Raw genomic sequence first — 17,552 nt, 5'->3', positions numbered from 1 at the left:
CAAGGAAGCTTTTAATAGAAAAAAAGAGCATATTCTGCGGACCTCTGGAAAAAGAACTAAGGAAGAGACTAGTGAAGTGCTTTGTATGGAGTGTGGCATTGTACGGGGCAGAAACGTGGACATTACAACGAAGTGAAGAGAAGCGAATAGAAGCATTTTAAATGTGGATATGGAGAATGATGGAGCATGTGAAGTGGACAGAGAGAGTAAGAAATGAAGTTGTGTTGAAAAGAGTGGGTGAAGAAAGAATGATACTGAAACTGATCAAGAAGAGGAAAAGGAATTGGTTGGGTCACTGGCTGAGAAGAAACTGCCTACTGAATGATGTATTGGAAGGAATGGTGAACGGGAGAAGAGTTCGGGGTAGAAGAAGATATCAGATCATAGACGACATTAAGATATATGGATCATATGAGGAAAAGAAAAGTAAGGTAGAAAATAGGAAAGATAGGAGAAAGCTGGGTTTGCAGTGAAAGACCTGCCCTTGGGCAGAACAGTAAATGAAATAATGAATGGAGATGCTGGGTTATAATAGAGGATCTGAATTCGACAGAAAACTATGAATGAATGATTTGAAACTGATTTTATATGTAACTGACCTCCTTCTATGACTTTAGGCGTAAACTTATTTGAGTTAAGCATTACACACAGACAACAATTCTGGTTTCTTTAGTTTCCTGTTACCACGGTACTATTCACATTAAGAAAACTTGATGATATGCATTTCATTTATGGAACGGAAAATGTAAATGGAAAAAAAAAAAACTGCAGGGCTTTGAGTCAACATACCATTTTAGATACCTAGTCCACGAAATTGGGTGTTTTTTCCTTGTCTTGTGTTGACCTTTTTCTTAGCGGTGGCCCTATATCGTGCCGACAACGCGACCAGGGAGGCCCGCAATGTGTGCTTGTCTAGTTTTACCGCAGTGGATTGTAATTCGATATGAAAGGAATAGGAAACGTGACGAACTGATACGATAAAGTGCACTAAAGTGATACATCACAATTATTTAATTAAGAACGGTTCATATTTTATTAGGAAACGCAAATTGAAGGTCGTAATGGAAATTGTGTATTTTATATTAGGGTCTATAGTACTACTAAGTTATTATATTCATTGATAATCTCTTCGTCAATGGTTGACGACCCTATTTAATATTGCTGCAAAATCTGACCGTCAACTTAGGATGATGTTTTAGAAATAGTTTTGCTCACTCGTAACCAGGCATATTGTTCTTGAAATTAATCACTGTGCGTCCTGTTTTATCAAGATAGCAATTTATTGTTATTCGTAGATCTTGTTCGCCCATTGAAAAGCCAAATTCTGTCATCTTTTCGAGACCAACTTTAATACACACCTAGTCAGTGTAACCAGCAAGCATCGAACTTAAGGTCGTCTTTCTCAAGTTTAACTTAGTTACAGACTTCCTGTTCCTGCAAATTTTGATGAATTCTTATAAGTTATAAGCACGATATGGACTAGTTCCAGTCTAGAGAGTCATAGGCCTATACGAGTTTCGATCTGATTAATGTAAAATATTAAAAATGGGTCAGACGTAGAGAAAGAATAATTTATTGGTTGCATTGGACCCAATTTCTAATTGCATGATTACACATTGTAATCTCCATTCTTGTGAAAATAAATTTTAAAAAGTAAATCCATGGCGCTACAGCCCATGAAGGGCCAAGACCGACCAGCCGGCTGCTGGCCTCACGTCCACATGCCGAAGCAGAGGTGGACGATCATCCAACCGTTAGAATAAAGTACTGTCGAAGAATACTCTAAGGACTTTAGCACAACCTGTCCTGTTAATTTGAGTAGCCTATTATTGGAGTTGAATTTACGAGATATAGTTTTCCCCGAAAAGATTTATACCACATTTATTCTTGGAAACAATAATTTTTATATCATTCCCTTAATCCATTTTGCTATTGCTTCAGTGTCACGTTGAAGAGCTAGGCAAGAGTCAGAAGTAGTTTTGATTTACGAAACAATTTTAAGTCTTCAGCACATAGGTAACGACAATCAGGACTTATCCTTGTTATAGTAGTAGTAGTAATAATAATAATAATAATAATAATAATAATAATAATAATAATAATAATAATAACAATAATAATAATAATTTACTGCTAGAATAAAGATAGGCCTACATAATGTTTTTCTTATAACATATAAAATCACTCTAGCATCCCCAGAAAGAGTAGGCCTACATACTCATGCTCAAGGGGCATTCCACAAAATTTTAAAATAAGTATTTTTATTGATTAGCCTAACAGAATAAAAATTAAAATGAAAAAAAAAAAAATACATAAGCCTTACCTATATTACAACAATTGAAATTTTACATTTCCTACGTAAACAATAATTTTAATTGCTTTTTTATATATGGATCATTAGCAAATTGAATGTTTGAGAATTTAGCTGTTGTCTTATTAAAGATCCTTGGACCAAGTTGCTACTGTGATTAGCCTATAAGCTGTGGTTGTGGTAGGCCTGGATTTAGGTTCTGTCAAGCTGTCTGATGTTTTAGATGTACAGTATACTTATGTAAATATAAATTAAATATATTTCGGTTTTTATGTACGAAACTCAATAACACATTGTTATTAATTTGATGGAAATTAAAATTATGGCTTATTTAACGACGCTCCCAACTACAGTGGTTATACCAGCGTCGCTGGCGTGCCAGAATTTGTCCCGCAGGGGTTATTTTACATGCCAGTAAATCTTCTGACATGAGCACGTCGCATTTAAACACACTTAAATGCCATCAACCTGGGCCGCGATCGAACCACAACCTCAAGCACAGAAGACCAGCGCTATATCGATTACGCTACCCAGGCCGACAATTTGATGATATCAAATACTTTAAAATCAGTATACTCTACAACAGTTCAGAGGGATAATCAAGAGACTTATTAAGATATTTTTATTATTCTTTCCTGTAGCTGTTTTATTGGCACGAGGGAGGTACTAAATACACAACCTCATCCTATAAGTTAATACCATATTGTGATATAGCTTGTACTATAAATCAGTCGTAAAGTATAGATAGTCAAGTAATTTCGTAAGATGACAAAATAATGAATAAGTTTTCTTAATCAATGCAAAGAAAAAGAACATATTTATCCCAACGTAAGTGTTGTTCGATTATTATTCCGAGATACTTAACTTGAGGAGATTCATTTAGAATAGAACAGCTGTAATTACTAAACGAACGATTGGATGTATGCACTTTTAAATACAAGAGCGAATCAGGAGATTTCATACCAACAGATGTTAACGAAAATGGTACAACCGTAGTTTTAGTGCGATTTAAGACAAGTAACCTAGGTTGTAATCAAACCAATTTTTAATCTATTTAATGCCGTTATTTGTTGGTAAATATTTTATAATTATGCAAATTCTATATTCATAAATTAAATAGATCAAATTTATTGCTGTACTCTAGGATAGGCTACATGTTGGCAGGTCTAATCCATCTGAAGACAGGGAAAAAAGAGATTTAGAATTCCTATTGCAAGAGAGATTGTGACATCTTGTAGTCTACTTTTCGTCTGTTCACGAAAGCTAATGTTTATTAAAGATTCATAATTGGTTTAATAATAATAATAATAATAGTAATAATAATAATAATAATAATTATAATAATATTTACTTACAAATGCTTTTAAAGAACCCGCAGATTCATTGTCGCCCTCACATAAGCCAATCAACGGTCCCTATCCTGTGCAAGATTAATCCATTCTCTATCATCATATCCCACCTCCCTCAAATCCATTTTAACATTATCCTTCCATCTATGTCTCGGCCTCCCCAAAGGTCTTCTTCCCTCCGGCCTCCCAACTAACACTCTATATAGGCCTACATTTCTGGATTCGCACATACATGCTACATGCCCTACCTATCTCAAACGTCTGGATTTAATGTTCCTAATTATGTTAGGCGAAAAATACAATGCGTGCATCTCTGCGTTGTGTAGGCCTAACTTTCTCCATTCTCCTGTAACTTCATCCCTCTTAGCTCCAAATATTTTCCTAAGAATCTTATTCTCAAACACCCTTAATCTCTAGTCCTCTCTGAAAGTGAGAATTCAAGTTTCACAACCATATAAAACAACCGTAATATAACTGTTTTATAAATTCTAACTTCCGGATTTTTTGACAGCAGACTAGATGACAGAAGCTTCTCAACCGAATAACAGGCATTTCTCATATTTATTCTGTGTTTAATTTCCTCCCGAGTGTCATTTATATTTGTTACTTTTGCTCCAGGATATTTGAATTTTTCCACCTTTTCGAAGGATGAATCTCCAATTTTTATATTTCCATTTTGTACAATATTCTGGTCTTGAGACATAATCATATACTTTGTCTTTTCGGGATTTACTTCCAAACCTATCTCTTTACTTGCTTCAAGTAAAATTCCCGTGCTTTCCCTAATAGTTTGTGGATTTTCTCCTAACATATTCACGTCATTCGTATAGAAAAGACGCTGATGTAATCCGTTCAATTTCAAACTCTCTGTGTTATCCTTAACTTTCGCAATGCCATATTCTAGAGCGAAGTTAAAAAGTAAAGGTGATAGTGCATCTCCTTGCTTTAGCCCGCAGTGAATTGGAAAAGCATCAGACAGAAGCTGGCCTATACGGATTCTGCTGTAAGTTTCATTGAGACACATTTTAATTAATCGAACTAGTTTCTTGGGAATACCAAAGTCAATAAGAATGTTATATAAAACTTCTCTATTAATCGAGTCAATTGCGTTTTTGAAATCTAAGAATAACTGATGTACTGTACGCTTATACTCCCATCTTTTCTCCACTATCTGTTGAATACAAATAATCTGATCAATATTCGATCTATTACGCCTAAAACCACACTGATGATCACCAATAATTTTATCTACATACGGAGTTAATCTCCCCAAAAGAATATTGGACAACATTTTGTACGACGTCAACAAAAGTGATATTCCTCGAAAGTAAGGATAATAATAGTAGGCTAATAATGTAGGCTCCACATATTTCTGTTGCATTCAGAAGATATTAATTACTCTATCTACAATAAGAAATGATTATTTACACTAATACAAGTGAATCTCGGTGTGGTTAGTATGAAATCATTTGGAAATTTAGGAATAACTTTTACTGTAAGCCTACTACAGTAGAATCCCGATTATCCGTCACTCTATTAACCGATTGGTGGATTATCCGTCTGTCTTTCTCCTGCTTTTTTTTTACAGAAATATGTGAAGTACTGTACATTGTATTAGCATATTATTTTTTTCTAGAGAGTGTTATTACAAGCCTTTTTCCTTACACAGTATGGTCTACTGTTCGAATTGTACTGTATAACTTCTACATAAAATGTCTTCTACGGGTGTCAAAAAAAATCTTGTTGTGCTAAGTATCGGAAAAAAACTGTAAATAATTGAGTGGTTTGGGGAAAGAGAAACTGTGGCTCATCTCGCATCAGAATAAGAGATTGGAGTGTATAAAGTACGTAAATCTACAACACGAGACCTCCACTATTCATATGTTTCCACAGACAGCCATTACAAGGAGTTTCCTTGGTATTTAAAAACCTGTCGTTGACAACCAGTTTAAATCGGTAAACTTCTGATCCATTACCAAGCGTGTCAAATACAAGACTATGCAGAAAATTACGAAAGTGTAAGTATTATTCACTAAATTTACAAAAATATTTTATGATACGGATTATCCGATTTTTCGATTAAACGTTCAGCCCACCCCCTTCAATACTACGAATAACAGAGGTTCTACTGTAGTAGTAATTACAATTTAATCTAATGATATTTATAGTTGATTAAGGGACTGTAAGACAAGTAGGCTATTTTCGAAATAGTTCTGTTTCCCCTACCACTCATTACATCTTTCTCACAGTATCTATAGGCCCACTCTTATTATCGCTTTATTTGAAGAGGGACGTATTATGGCAGTCACTGACTTCGTAGGATAGTGAACAACTCTTCGGCGGTGTAGTTCCTGCGAAACAGACTGTACGGCCTGCAGACTGGGAGGTCACGTTCTCTGCAATTCAACATGGCGGACAATGGAGCACATTGCAGCAGCCGCTACACCGGGATTTCTATAGGTTAGCATATCCTATTGGAAGCAGCAGTAGCAGCAGCAGAGTATTGAGAGCGCGAGGGGAGGCAGTGTCATTGTTGTGTTGTTCAACAGGGGCCCATGGCCGCGCACCCACCCATCACTACCAATCCTTCAAAACGCGTCTTCCCTCTCCCCCTTTTTTTCTCTTTTTACTCTTTTTTTGTCATCCATTTCGCTGATGACGTCAGGACGATGCAGTAAGTGGATTGGATCTCTATTCCTGAGATGTCCCCATGGTAACATCGCCCGGGTCGCATTACTTGTGTCATAGAGCTTGTAGAAAAGTTGAGTGGTTCAAAACACAATACAAGACCAGTGGAGTAACAGTATTGTTAAATTAAACTACTGCACTAAAGCTCATGCAGGTCCTGAGTTCAGTCTTCGGTTAGATCACGTTCATACAGTCTTCGAGTAGGTTTGATTTCTTTATTCCAGTTTCCCCTAACGTCTTGCACCAGATCTTCATTATTACCTACCAATCATATTGATATTGATGTTTCATTGTCTTTTAGCAAATAAGATTTGTAATGACATAGCTATAACTCATGTCTGATTGAGGTGTGACTGATAACTTATGTAATTATACATGTAATAATTATTATCAGGCAGTAGGCCTACATCTCACTTGACGGTTTGTGTCAGAGGAAGAACAAGTTATTGTTTGTTTACATCTGAAATTTGATTAGTGTAATATGTAACTAGTCAGCGATGTAACTTAAGCTAAGAAGGGGAAAAAGTACTTGCCACCCTACCCCATTATCTCCTGACTTAGTTGTCTCATGAGTGATGTCTTATTGGTGTCCCTTATGAGATTCAGGTCTGTCTTCGAACAATTGACTAAACGACAATAGCTATAACTAACTATAATTAAATTAAAACTAAAAACATATAAAAGCGTCTTAAAATATGTAGGCTTATCATCAATGTTATAAAAAGCTCCACCTACCTATAATTTATGTGATTAAGTTATAATTCTTTCAGAATTCTGTCTATTCAGGCTAGTTACATGTGTTACAAGATGATTATATAATTTTAAAGCCATAAGACATTTTCTAATGAAATCCGGACAGTGTATGGGACCGGTGCCCACTCAGCATCGTGATGCACTTGGGCAGCTACGATAGATAGCGAAATCCGGTTACGAAAGCCAGCTATAACGGCTGGGGGGATCATCGTGCTAACCACACGAACCTCCATTCTAGTTGGATCATCGTCCACCTCTGCTTCGGGATGTGGACTTGAGGCCAGCAGCCGGGTGGTCGGTCATGGTCCTTCATGGGCTGTCGTGCCTCGTATTATTATTATTATTATTATTATTATTATTATTATTATTATTATTATTATTATTATTATTATTATTATTGTATGAACCCACATCCAAGCGCAGTTCCCGATCAGCAGGCAAATGCGCTACTGCATCAGCTACCCCGAACTAGAATCTCTTCTAAACAAAATATAGGCCTAATTAGGTTGTTTCATAAAGTTCATAGCGTTTTTGTTCGTCATCACAATACTGCTTTCTTAGGAGATTGTTTATCGTTTGTCATTTGTCATTTGTTTGTTGTGTTGTGCTTGTAAATACGCCTTGAATTTTTCGAATTTGAAGAAAGTTTGTCCTGTATGTGGGATAAAGAAAATTGAGTATAAAGTGGAAGAAAAATGAACCCTTCCGACATAGCCTATTCTTTAAAGTGGCTAGAAAAGCTGATCTAGACTCAACTTGAGCATGACATTAACATATTGCCTCAACACACGAAGTTGTTGAAAACAATGCTGTTTTTTAATAGGCCTAATACTAGTAGGTCTGCAGTGTAGACTCCAAGTTAAACATTAATGAAAATTCACAGCTAAAATATTGTGGGCTATCACTTGTTAATTATATTATTGTTAGTGCTAATGTTTAAGTTTTGAATGTTTCTGTTTTCGAGATTGTGAAACGACATATAACCTATTTTATTAACAGTTAGGGCCTAAATACAATTTGTTATGATGAAACCAAGTTACCAAAGGTTTAAGTAATCTATTAACATCTGTTCTCTAAAATAAGAGGATTCTCCTCGCTAGTAGTTGACAATGAATTGTACTAATTGAATTCATACTTAAGTTCCTAGACTTTATAGACTCGGTACATGAAGTCATAACTAGGGAGCGGATTTTTATGTGCTAAAAATTTAAATATATTTATTTTTATGTGCTAAAAGTACGAAAATATTTGCTAAAAACAAAAAAATATTTGTTTTAAATATGACAAAAATACCTTAGTTAGCTTGGAAAAAAAAAATGTTACTAGGTACTCACCAACCACACTTGAGTGCTAGTAGTTGGCCGAGAATTGCAGTGAACAACAAAGATCATCTCCAAATTCTCCATCACAAATGCATGCCGATTATCTCTGAACAACGACTTAAGTATACTGTGAAAACGATCTTTCCACATCACAGGACGTCGGACGTGCATATTTAAAGAGAGAAATGTCACAAACACATATACCGTCAATTTCACCTACAGGCACATCCTCCAATACTTGAGCAACTTTACACATTTTTATATCCACTGTTTTTCCCAAACACATTCTGGAATTTGTCCCTTAGTAATTGTGCTTCTGAACCTGGTAGCGAGTCTAGTTAATTTTCACGGCACGCACCTCCCTGTTTCAGACAATAGGTTTTTGGATGTTTCGAGTTTTTTATGGGTCACACAAAAAGTTTAGATTTGCTAATAGGAAAGCCAAATCGTTTTTTAAACAACCATCTTTCAGTGGTACCTTGTGGGATATCGATTGACCAAGCCCGATAACAGGGAATCACAACAATATGTATTGCCTTACTTGATAGGCATGAGCGAGAGACGAGAGATTTGTTTAAATTAAGTAATGTTCATACCCGAGCTCTTATATATTGTGTTTCACAAACAAAGCGTGGAATGAAATCATTTTCAGCAACAATAAACATTCCTAATTATGTGTTACAAGATCTCTACTCCTTGTCCATGTTAATTTATTCTCATATAATAACATTGATATGCTGCCTAGCAGTTCTCAGAACTTGAGGCGATACTATTACGAAAATGGATCACGGATACACCACGGAGCGCTTAGAAACACGAAGCAACCAAGAATTCTTAAAAAGATAACGTACTTCTGAATGATATAATTGATTTAGTTTTAAAATGTTTAAAAGTTCTTGTAAAAATTATTTAAGTAAAAAAACTCCAATATTTATGTGTTTATAATAGATTTCCTGAAAATATGTATTTACATAATATTTTTGTGAAAATATGTGTTTTTATGTGAAATAAAATTCGGGTTTTAAACTTGAAACTTCATGTTCGGAATTTTTAACTTTGTTAATTGTGTTTTATCACACACAAAAATAATATTTAATTACATACAAATCCGCTCCTTAGTCATAACTGTCCGTTGTCGATCTTTGTTTACAGACTCGACTGTAACCCAAATATTTTAACAAACAGGCGTTGCTTATGCCGCGTTAGATTGCCCGTTCTAAGCGGAAACTGTTTCTATATCATCATCGCATTATTGAAAACAAAACTTGATAAAAACAGAACGAGATTTACTAAGGGGAATGACCCACTTATCTCAAAAGTAGATTGGAAATACTTACAAATAAACGTGGCGTTAGAAAATTCGTTCGGCCGGCAGATGTTTTAACGTTACTTGAAGTGTTGCCATGGCAGTTTCATGCACGAGTAAGTTGTTACGAATTGATTGTTCTTTAAAAGCTCTCAAACAACTTCCCCCAGGTGTTGTGCATTTAGGCCTAACTTATTTATGTAGTTCGATTTGTGCTGAGCTCTTTTTACTCTGTGAAACGTTGGAGGTGTAACATTTTAAGAACTTAATGATTACAGGGAAATAAAAACGAAAGGAAGTTTAGTCTTAGTAGAAATGATGCCTTTACAGCACAACGCATTTTATCAGTATTGATGACTTCATGTTCACAACTGAATTGTTATAGATAATTTTAGAGTGACGAATCAAATAGTCGTAACTTCTGAATAAAATGCTTTGCCTTCTGTCTTAAGTTAAGGTATTAAGGTAAATATTTCATAATGGTGGCCTTTTTATATATTTTACATCAGACTTTCTCTGATTTTTTTCCTGCTTCGTTCATTAGAGTATGTTTTTGTGTACACTGCCACTATCCCACCAAATGTATTCTTGTAGAAACAGCTCAATCAAGGCGTTAGTCTGCAGAGACACGTTTCCGCAAAACTAGAGAAATTGATGCGACAGTGACAGCACAGTCTAGTATATACAGTCACGAAACTTGAGTTGTGAGGGTGCTAGGAGCAATAGACTGTGCCGGTACTATTTCGCATTATCTGTAATGAGGCGATATTAGCGATCCTAGTGGTCAGTAACTATCTATGGATGCATGTTTACTACGTATTGAGCTTCGTGACTGTATATACTAGACTGTGGTGACAGTTAATTGTGTCTCGATCATGATTCTTCTAAACGCCCTAAATCTCGACATGAGATCTTCAGTTTCTCTTCCATGGAAAGCCACTGTAAGGATTTTTATCGTCTTAAGGTGAAAATAATAAAAAAAAAAATTATTAAAAAATGGAAATTTTGTTTTTAATTCTAAAAAATAAAATAATATTTCAGTTTTCTAAATCTGTCTTATTTTGGCCCTGTGACAATTTAAAGCATCTCAGGACGAATTTAAAGGGACCAGCACATGCGTGGAGCTACAGCCCTTTAAACTGACACTCAGCTGTCATTCTGGCAGACTTTGTTCTTCATTCTAACTAATTTTATTTTCATTCATGTCATATTTCGCGCTGTTAATAATAATGATAATAATCCGTGGCGCTACAGCCCGTGAAGGGCCTAGACCGTCCAGCCGGCTGCTGGCCTCACGCCCACATCCCGAAGCAGAGATGGACGTTCATCCAACCAGAATGGAGGTATCGTGTGGTTAGCACGATGATCCTCCCAGCCGTTATAGCTGGCTTTCGCAACCGGATTTCGCTACCTATCGCAGATCCCCAAGTGCATCACGATGCTGGGTGGGCACCGGTCCCATTCACTGGCCGAAATTTCATGAGAAATTTTCTTCTCCCATGAGGGCTCGAACCAGCGATTTCGCGCTGTTATGTAGGAGAAAAGTGAGTATGGTAGACTTGTATAGGAAGGAAGAATATCGAAATATATGTCATATACATTCTTTACTTTGATACTCGTTTTCTCAATTTTCAATTTTCAACGTTTTATAACATTCAAAATTAATGAATGCAGTTTTTCTCCAATCTCACAAGGAGAGGTGGTCAGATTGATGTCACAATTTTGTATGGAGATTTGTTTGGTGAAAATACACCAAAAATAAAACGACTCATGTCTCAGCTTTCTCTCCCATAGACCGTAGTTTACCCGTAAAAAATAAACTATTAAATACTATGAAGTGTTTTACAGTCACTGTTGCATGCAAATTAACCACCGTTCATACAACAACACAGACTGATATCTTCGATCTCTATAAACGAGTTTACAATACCTTATAATGTTTTTTGTTTCGTTATTATTAAGCCTATTATTTTTTACTTATAATTATTGTTCGTTGATTTTCTTCTACTTGTTCAATAATGTCAAGTGACAAGGACACAAACACATCGCCTGACGTTTCGATGAATGTAGAAACTGTCAATAAAGCTGTTCTCACGGGAACGGCACGATATTTTCAAGGTAAAGACGTTATGTATTACTTTTTAAAATTAATTACCATGATCTTTATAATGATTTTTCGTTCTTTGAAAATTTGGTATCAATTTTTATTCATAATAGAAATACAGTCATTGAAATAATAATAAAATTAACTACATGAAACATAATTTTAAAAGGTTACTAATTTGTTAGATGCACAGAATTTTTTTTTTTTTTTTTTTGTTATTTATTTTAACTACTAGATCGGCTTCTCGAGAGTTGGGATTGATTGAAGACCTCTCCAGTGCGGAAGTAAATTTGCAATCCCGGCAGATAGGTGACGAAACTGTAAATTTATTAATGGAAGCTCTAGAAAGTTTCAAGTTTGAAGATACAGAAGAATTAATCTTCCATGAAGCTGTTCCTGAAAAGGATGCAATGGTACAGAAGGATCGCGCGATTGTTACTCGCAGTGTTACGCGTGTTCAAAATGTATGCTCTAATTGAGAATCCCGCCAGCTGTGAGATAAGCTCGATGATACGATTTTTTGAGCCGAAAACTGTAAAGCGGCTGAAATCCATCATGTTGCGCTCTGGGGTGAGTTGTTTGCACGACAACGCCCGCTTGCATACGGTGTAGCGTAATGTGTCCGAATTGCAATATTTCAAATGGAAAGTGTTTGGTGATCCTCCATACAGCCCTGATTTGGAGCCTAGTGATTACCATCTTTTCATGCTCATGAAGAAGTGGCTTGCATCGCAGCGCTTTGATGACGACGAAGAACTGCAGTCCAACGTCGTAGTTTGGCTTCAGTCTCAGGCAGGAAACTTTATTGATTACGGTATTCAAAATATTGCCAAACACTATGAAAAGTGTCTCAATTTATCCGGAAGCTAAGTAGAAATATAAGTCGAAGTTTGTGGTTTCAAACTGTTGTAAGCAAATCCTGTAATGACATTGACATTTTCGTTACAATAAAACGGAAGTTACTTTATGAATAGCCCTCGTATTGCTAAGTTGTTTTCAAAGAAATATCAATGTAATTTTGGGGAAATTCTTGTCGTTTTATGAACACTGTAATAGGCTCAAATTCAAAGTAAAATAAAAAAAATCCGTGGCGCTACAGCCCATGAAGGGTCAAGACTGACCAGCCGGCTGCTGGCCTCACGTTCACATGCCAAAGCAGAGGTGAACGATCAGAATGGAGGTATCGTGTGGTTAGCACGATGATCCCCCCCCGCCGTTATAGTTGGCTTTCGAAACCGGATTTTCGCTACCTATCGTAGCTCCCCAAGTGCATCACGATGCTGGGCGGGAACCGGTCCCATACACTGTCCGAAATTTCATGATAAAATTTCTTCTCCCATGAGGACTCGAACCAGCGCGCAGTCAGTAACGCGAGGTCCTAGGCAGGATGCCTTAGACCACGACGCCACGGTTCGGGACTAGGTTCAAGTATACCGAACGAAATTCGAAGAAGTAAAATTAATTTCTATAAAATGAGATTGTAATACATATGATAAAATTAGACTAGCCTATATCTGCATTACTGTATCAATTTTTATGTGTGTTCATAATATGTATAACAAGAGGAAAAGCCACGGTAATGCACCTCCTCCCAATAAACCCTCTTCTGAAGTATACCAGTGACAAACACTGTTTTCATTTACTCAGTAAGTTATTTAGTCAAATACATACAGAGGTGTGAAAGTTATTAGAATAATCTTAATTTTAAAGGTTCTTTAATAGTTCCTTCACAAATATTCATTGAATTGATGAATATTGGTATATAATATTACTATACTGATGTAGGATATATTTACTACTAACAATACCGGAAAGCATTGTTGTACATTGGTATTTTTCTTATTTTACAATTGTTATGGGAATTCAGAAATTATTATATTATGTTGGCGGAATTGGAAACATAAAAAATTAATTAAGTAATGTCTTAAACAAATTGTTCTTTGCGTTTACATTGTTGTGAAGGTTCAAATGAACGTATACATCTGTTTTGTGCATATAATTTTTTATGTTTCCAATTCCGCCAACATAATATAATAATTTCTGAATTCCCATAACAATATTGTAAAATAAGAAAAATACAAATGTACAACAATGCTTTCCGGCATTGTTAGTAGTAAATATATCCTACATCAGTATAGTAATATATACCAATATTAATCAATTCAATGAATATTTGTGAAGGAACTATTAAAAATTTAAAATTAAGATTATTCTAATAATTTTCACACCTCTGTACATCGAGCACGGTAGTGTAGTGGTTGTATTCTGGAGATCTGGTATTCGATCCCAGGAGACTTTTTTTTTGTGGTTTCTCTAACTATTTTTGGCATGAATAGTATAATAGAAGCTCTATTTAACGCGGTTCAATGCACTGCGGATTCGGATTGAACGCAATGAAGAGTAGACTATGTCCCCCTGGAACAAAACAACAATACTAGTGGAGTTTTTAATTGCATAGACTCAGTAAAATAGTTCTATCCTATCTTGAGTTGATATGGAGTCCGTGCGATTTCTAGCCCCCTATTAGGCCTACTGTAATTTCGCATGACAATGTTTTGATTCTGAATAATTTTGTAAATTTCTGACGGGTTTAAAACCAGTTAAGTACAAAATAAAGAGTTCACTCTGCAGCAGCCGATTTTGGCCGTTTTCTCAGAAAGATTTGTTGACCTAGAGTTATATTTGGACGGAGTTACGCAATAAGAGATCAGCCGCCAAAAACCTATTTTCAAGATATTGACCATTGAAAGAAATCTGGCTTTTATACAATATTTTATGTAAGAAGATGTAATGCAGACCTTTCTACAGTACGGTCAGTCTCAGGTAGAGGATTCAACACAACCCATTGCCGCTACCCAGGCTGTGACGAGACTGAAACACTAGGACATGTGTTGGGTTTCTCCCGAAAGACTGAGTTACTGCGGAACAACCGCCGTCACAGGGTAAGGACAATGCTTGCTGACATCCTAAGACAACAAGGAATAGAAGTCCATGGAGAAGTGCATTGTATCTCGGAGGATGATTCAACAAGACGAGCAGATATTGTTGTCATTGATAGAAAAAAGAACACAGGAACAATACTAGACCCGACTATCAGGTTTGAAAGAGATGCACAACAGCCAAAACTTACTGATGATGAAAAGAGAATCATCTATGAATCTTGCATTCCTTATTTTAGCAAGCAGTATAACATCATGGCTAATGGTTGGTCAGTACACAGACTTCTTTTTGGAGTTCGTGGTACCATCTCCAAATACACTTATAACCTTTTAAAATCAAAGGGATTCACATTTTACAATGTTGAGAAAATCCTCAGAGAAATTCTAGAGGACTCAATTCAAAAACTATTTCAAGTAATATGATTCACTTTAATTTTCTTTTGAAATGTATTGTATATATTTTCATTGCTTCATTGTAAACTTTTATATATGTATTTGTTTTCTGGATCCTTGTGGTCACCCTTATTAAAGGGCAGATGTTTTTATTTTATAAATCCGATATACAGAGTGTTTCCGGGCTGGTGTTACAAACTTTCAGGGATGATAGGGAAGGGCACATGTATCAATTTGAGATAAGAAACCATGGTCCGGAAATGACTGAGTCGAAAGTTATAAACAAAAATAGTTGTGTGGAAATGGAATTGTAATTTCGTACCATGTGCCCTCCTTCCCTTAACCTTTGGAACAGTCGTGGAAAGATGGTATGGGCCGGATGTCTCCTACGTGGGTATTTGTACCGATACAATCTGTGAGCTTGTCTACTATTCCCATTGGTCCATCCGTATTCGAAAATCAGATCTGCATATTCCGCTCTCGTGTACTCTTCCATTTCACTAGGACCGATCGACTGGACACTGCAACTTGTGCGCATACACTGCTGTCTACAGATGTGCATATCAGGACCGACCATATCCGTTACACATTACGCCATCTGCATTGCTTTAGTGTAGTTTCCTGTCCCCTCCCCTCAGACAGCGCACTGAATGGAGTACTGTAAGTAGACAACGTAAACAACGTCAGATGAATACAGATAAATATTCAGAAATAAGAGCTACAGAGGAATAAAATTATTCCATTTACACATAACTGTTTTTGCTTGTAACTTTCGACTCGATCATTTCCGGACCAGGATTCCTTATCTCAAATTGATACATGTACCCTTCCCCATCATCCCTGAAAGTTTGTAACATTAACCCGGAAATACTCTGTATAACATTCATGCATTACAAAAATAGGACAAATAATACAAAAAAAAAAAAAAAAGACTAACCGATTTTTAATAACAGACCAGCAGTTGAATTAATATTGCAAAGAAAAATAAATTAATTAATTTTATGCAATAAACGAATTTTGCTTATAAATAGCAGCAAAATGCTGATATCAGATTCTTGATTTTTTCCGAGTTAAATAATCCAGCCAACAACAGATTTGTGCAAATATCTCATTTTTTTCAAATTGTCAGTTGGTCTATTATTGCTTAACTCCGTCTATTTTAAGGATCGTGTCTCTAATCACTAGCAAGCAATTGAAAACAACCACCCTCCTCACCCTCTTGTCAGGTATACGAGGTAGGGTAAAGGTTGGTAATATTGTGATACTAATAATATTATGATAGTTCTTTTTGACAATTTTTTACAATTTTACTGAGCGAGAGGAAGATCGGTTTTTTGCATAAACGCATTAAGGGAATGTTCGTGGACAAGTTTCTGCACAAAATCGGTCCTTCTCTCGCTCAGTAAAATTGTAAAAAATTCTCGAAAAGTACTATCATAATAATATTAGTATCACAGTATTACCAATCTTTGCTCTGTATGGTCTTCTTACAATACATTCGTATAGTATTGGGTCTAGAGTTCAGAGCACGTGTCGTGTTGTCTCGGGGGGAGGGGGAACTTAGCATTTAGCGAGTAATAAACTTAACTAATTGATCATATGGAAAACGTAAGTCAAAGTCATGTTAATTCCAGCAGGAGAAATTAAAAGGTAAATGAAAGAATACAAACTATATAAGTATTTTCACCCAACAGGTCACCTTCCGTTACAACTCAGTTTAGTTTATAACGCGGGGGTAAATTATATGTCCCCCAGCAACGCATTATATCGAGCTTCTTCTGTAGCCTATATACCAGGGATGTGAAAACACCTATATTGCGTGGTCATACTAAGAGCAATACAAATCCATGAAGGTTCACTTATCAGCAAGATGAAGTACAATCATCGCTCTGAAGAAAATGTTGTGCGGGTTCTTGAGAGCACGCAGTGCAGGCGCTTTAACAATTCACATCCCTGGTATATACCAATTACAAGAGCCAAGACTCGACTCTTTCTTGTCCTTGATAACATAATTTAATATCATCTTCTCACCTTCCGCTGTAGGCCGACCATCTGGCCACACCTGGCTGTTGAGTGTGCCTGTCTATTGAGAAGAAAGGACATTAGACACAACTGCTGGAAAGCGAAGACGTCTAGAAAAATGAAATGGACTAATAAGAAATAAACATCTATATAAGAGATATTGTTTATATTATTAATTCGTTGTTTAATGACAATATATCACGTACAATGTTACCTGGCATCAATGAAACTGATAACAAAGAGCAGAGGCCGAAGTTTTGCCATATATTTCCTGACATTCGCCTTACAGTTGTGGGAAAATATCAGCTTAAACAGGATTCAAATCTAAGGCCGAACGCAGCCTCGGATCAAGAGACTACCTGCCT

Source organism: Periplaneta americana, chromosome 12 (genome assembly GCF_040183065.1).
Source record: "Periplaneta americana isolate PAMFEO1 chromosome 12, P.americana_PAMFEO1_priV1, whole genome shotgun sequence".
Classification (NCBI taxonomy): Eukaryota; Metazoa; Arthropoda; class Insecta; order Blattodea; family Blattidae; genus Periplaneta; species Periplaneta americana.
This window is presented reverse-complemented; position numbering follows the sequence as displayed.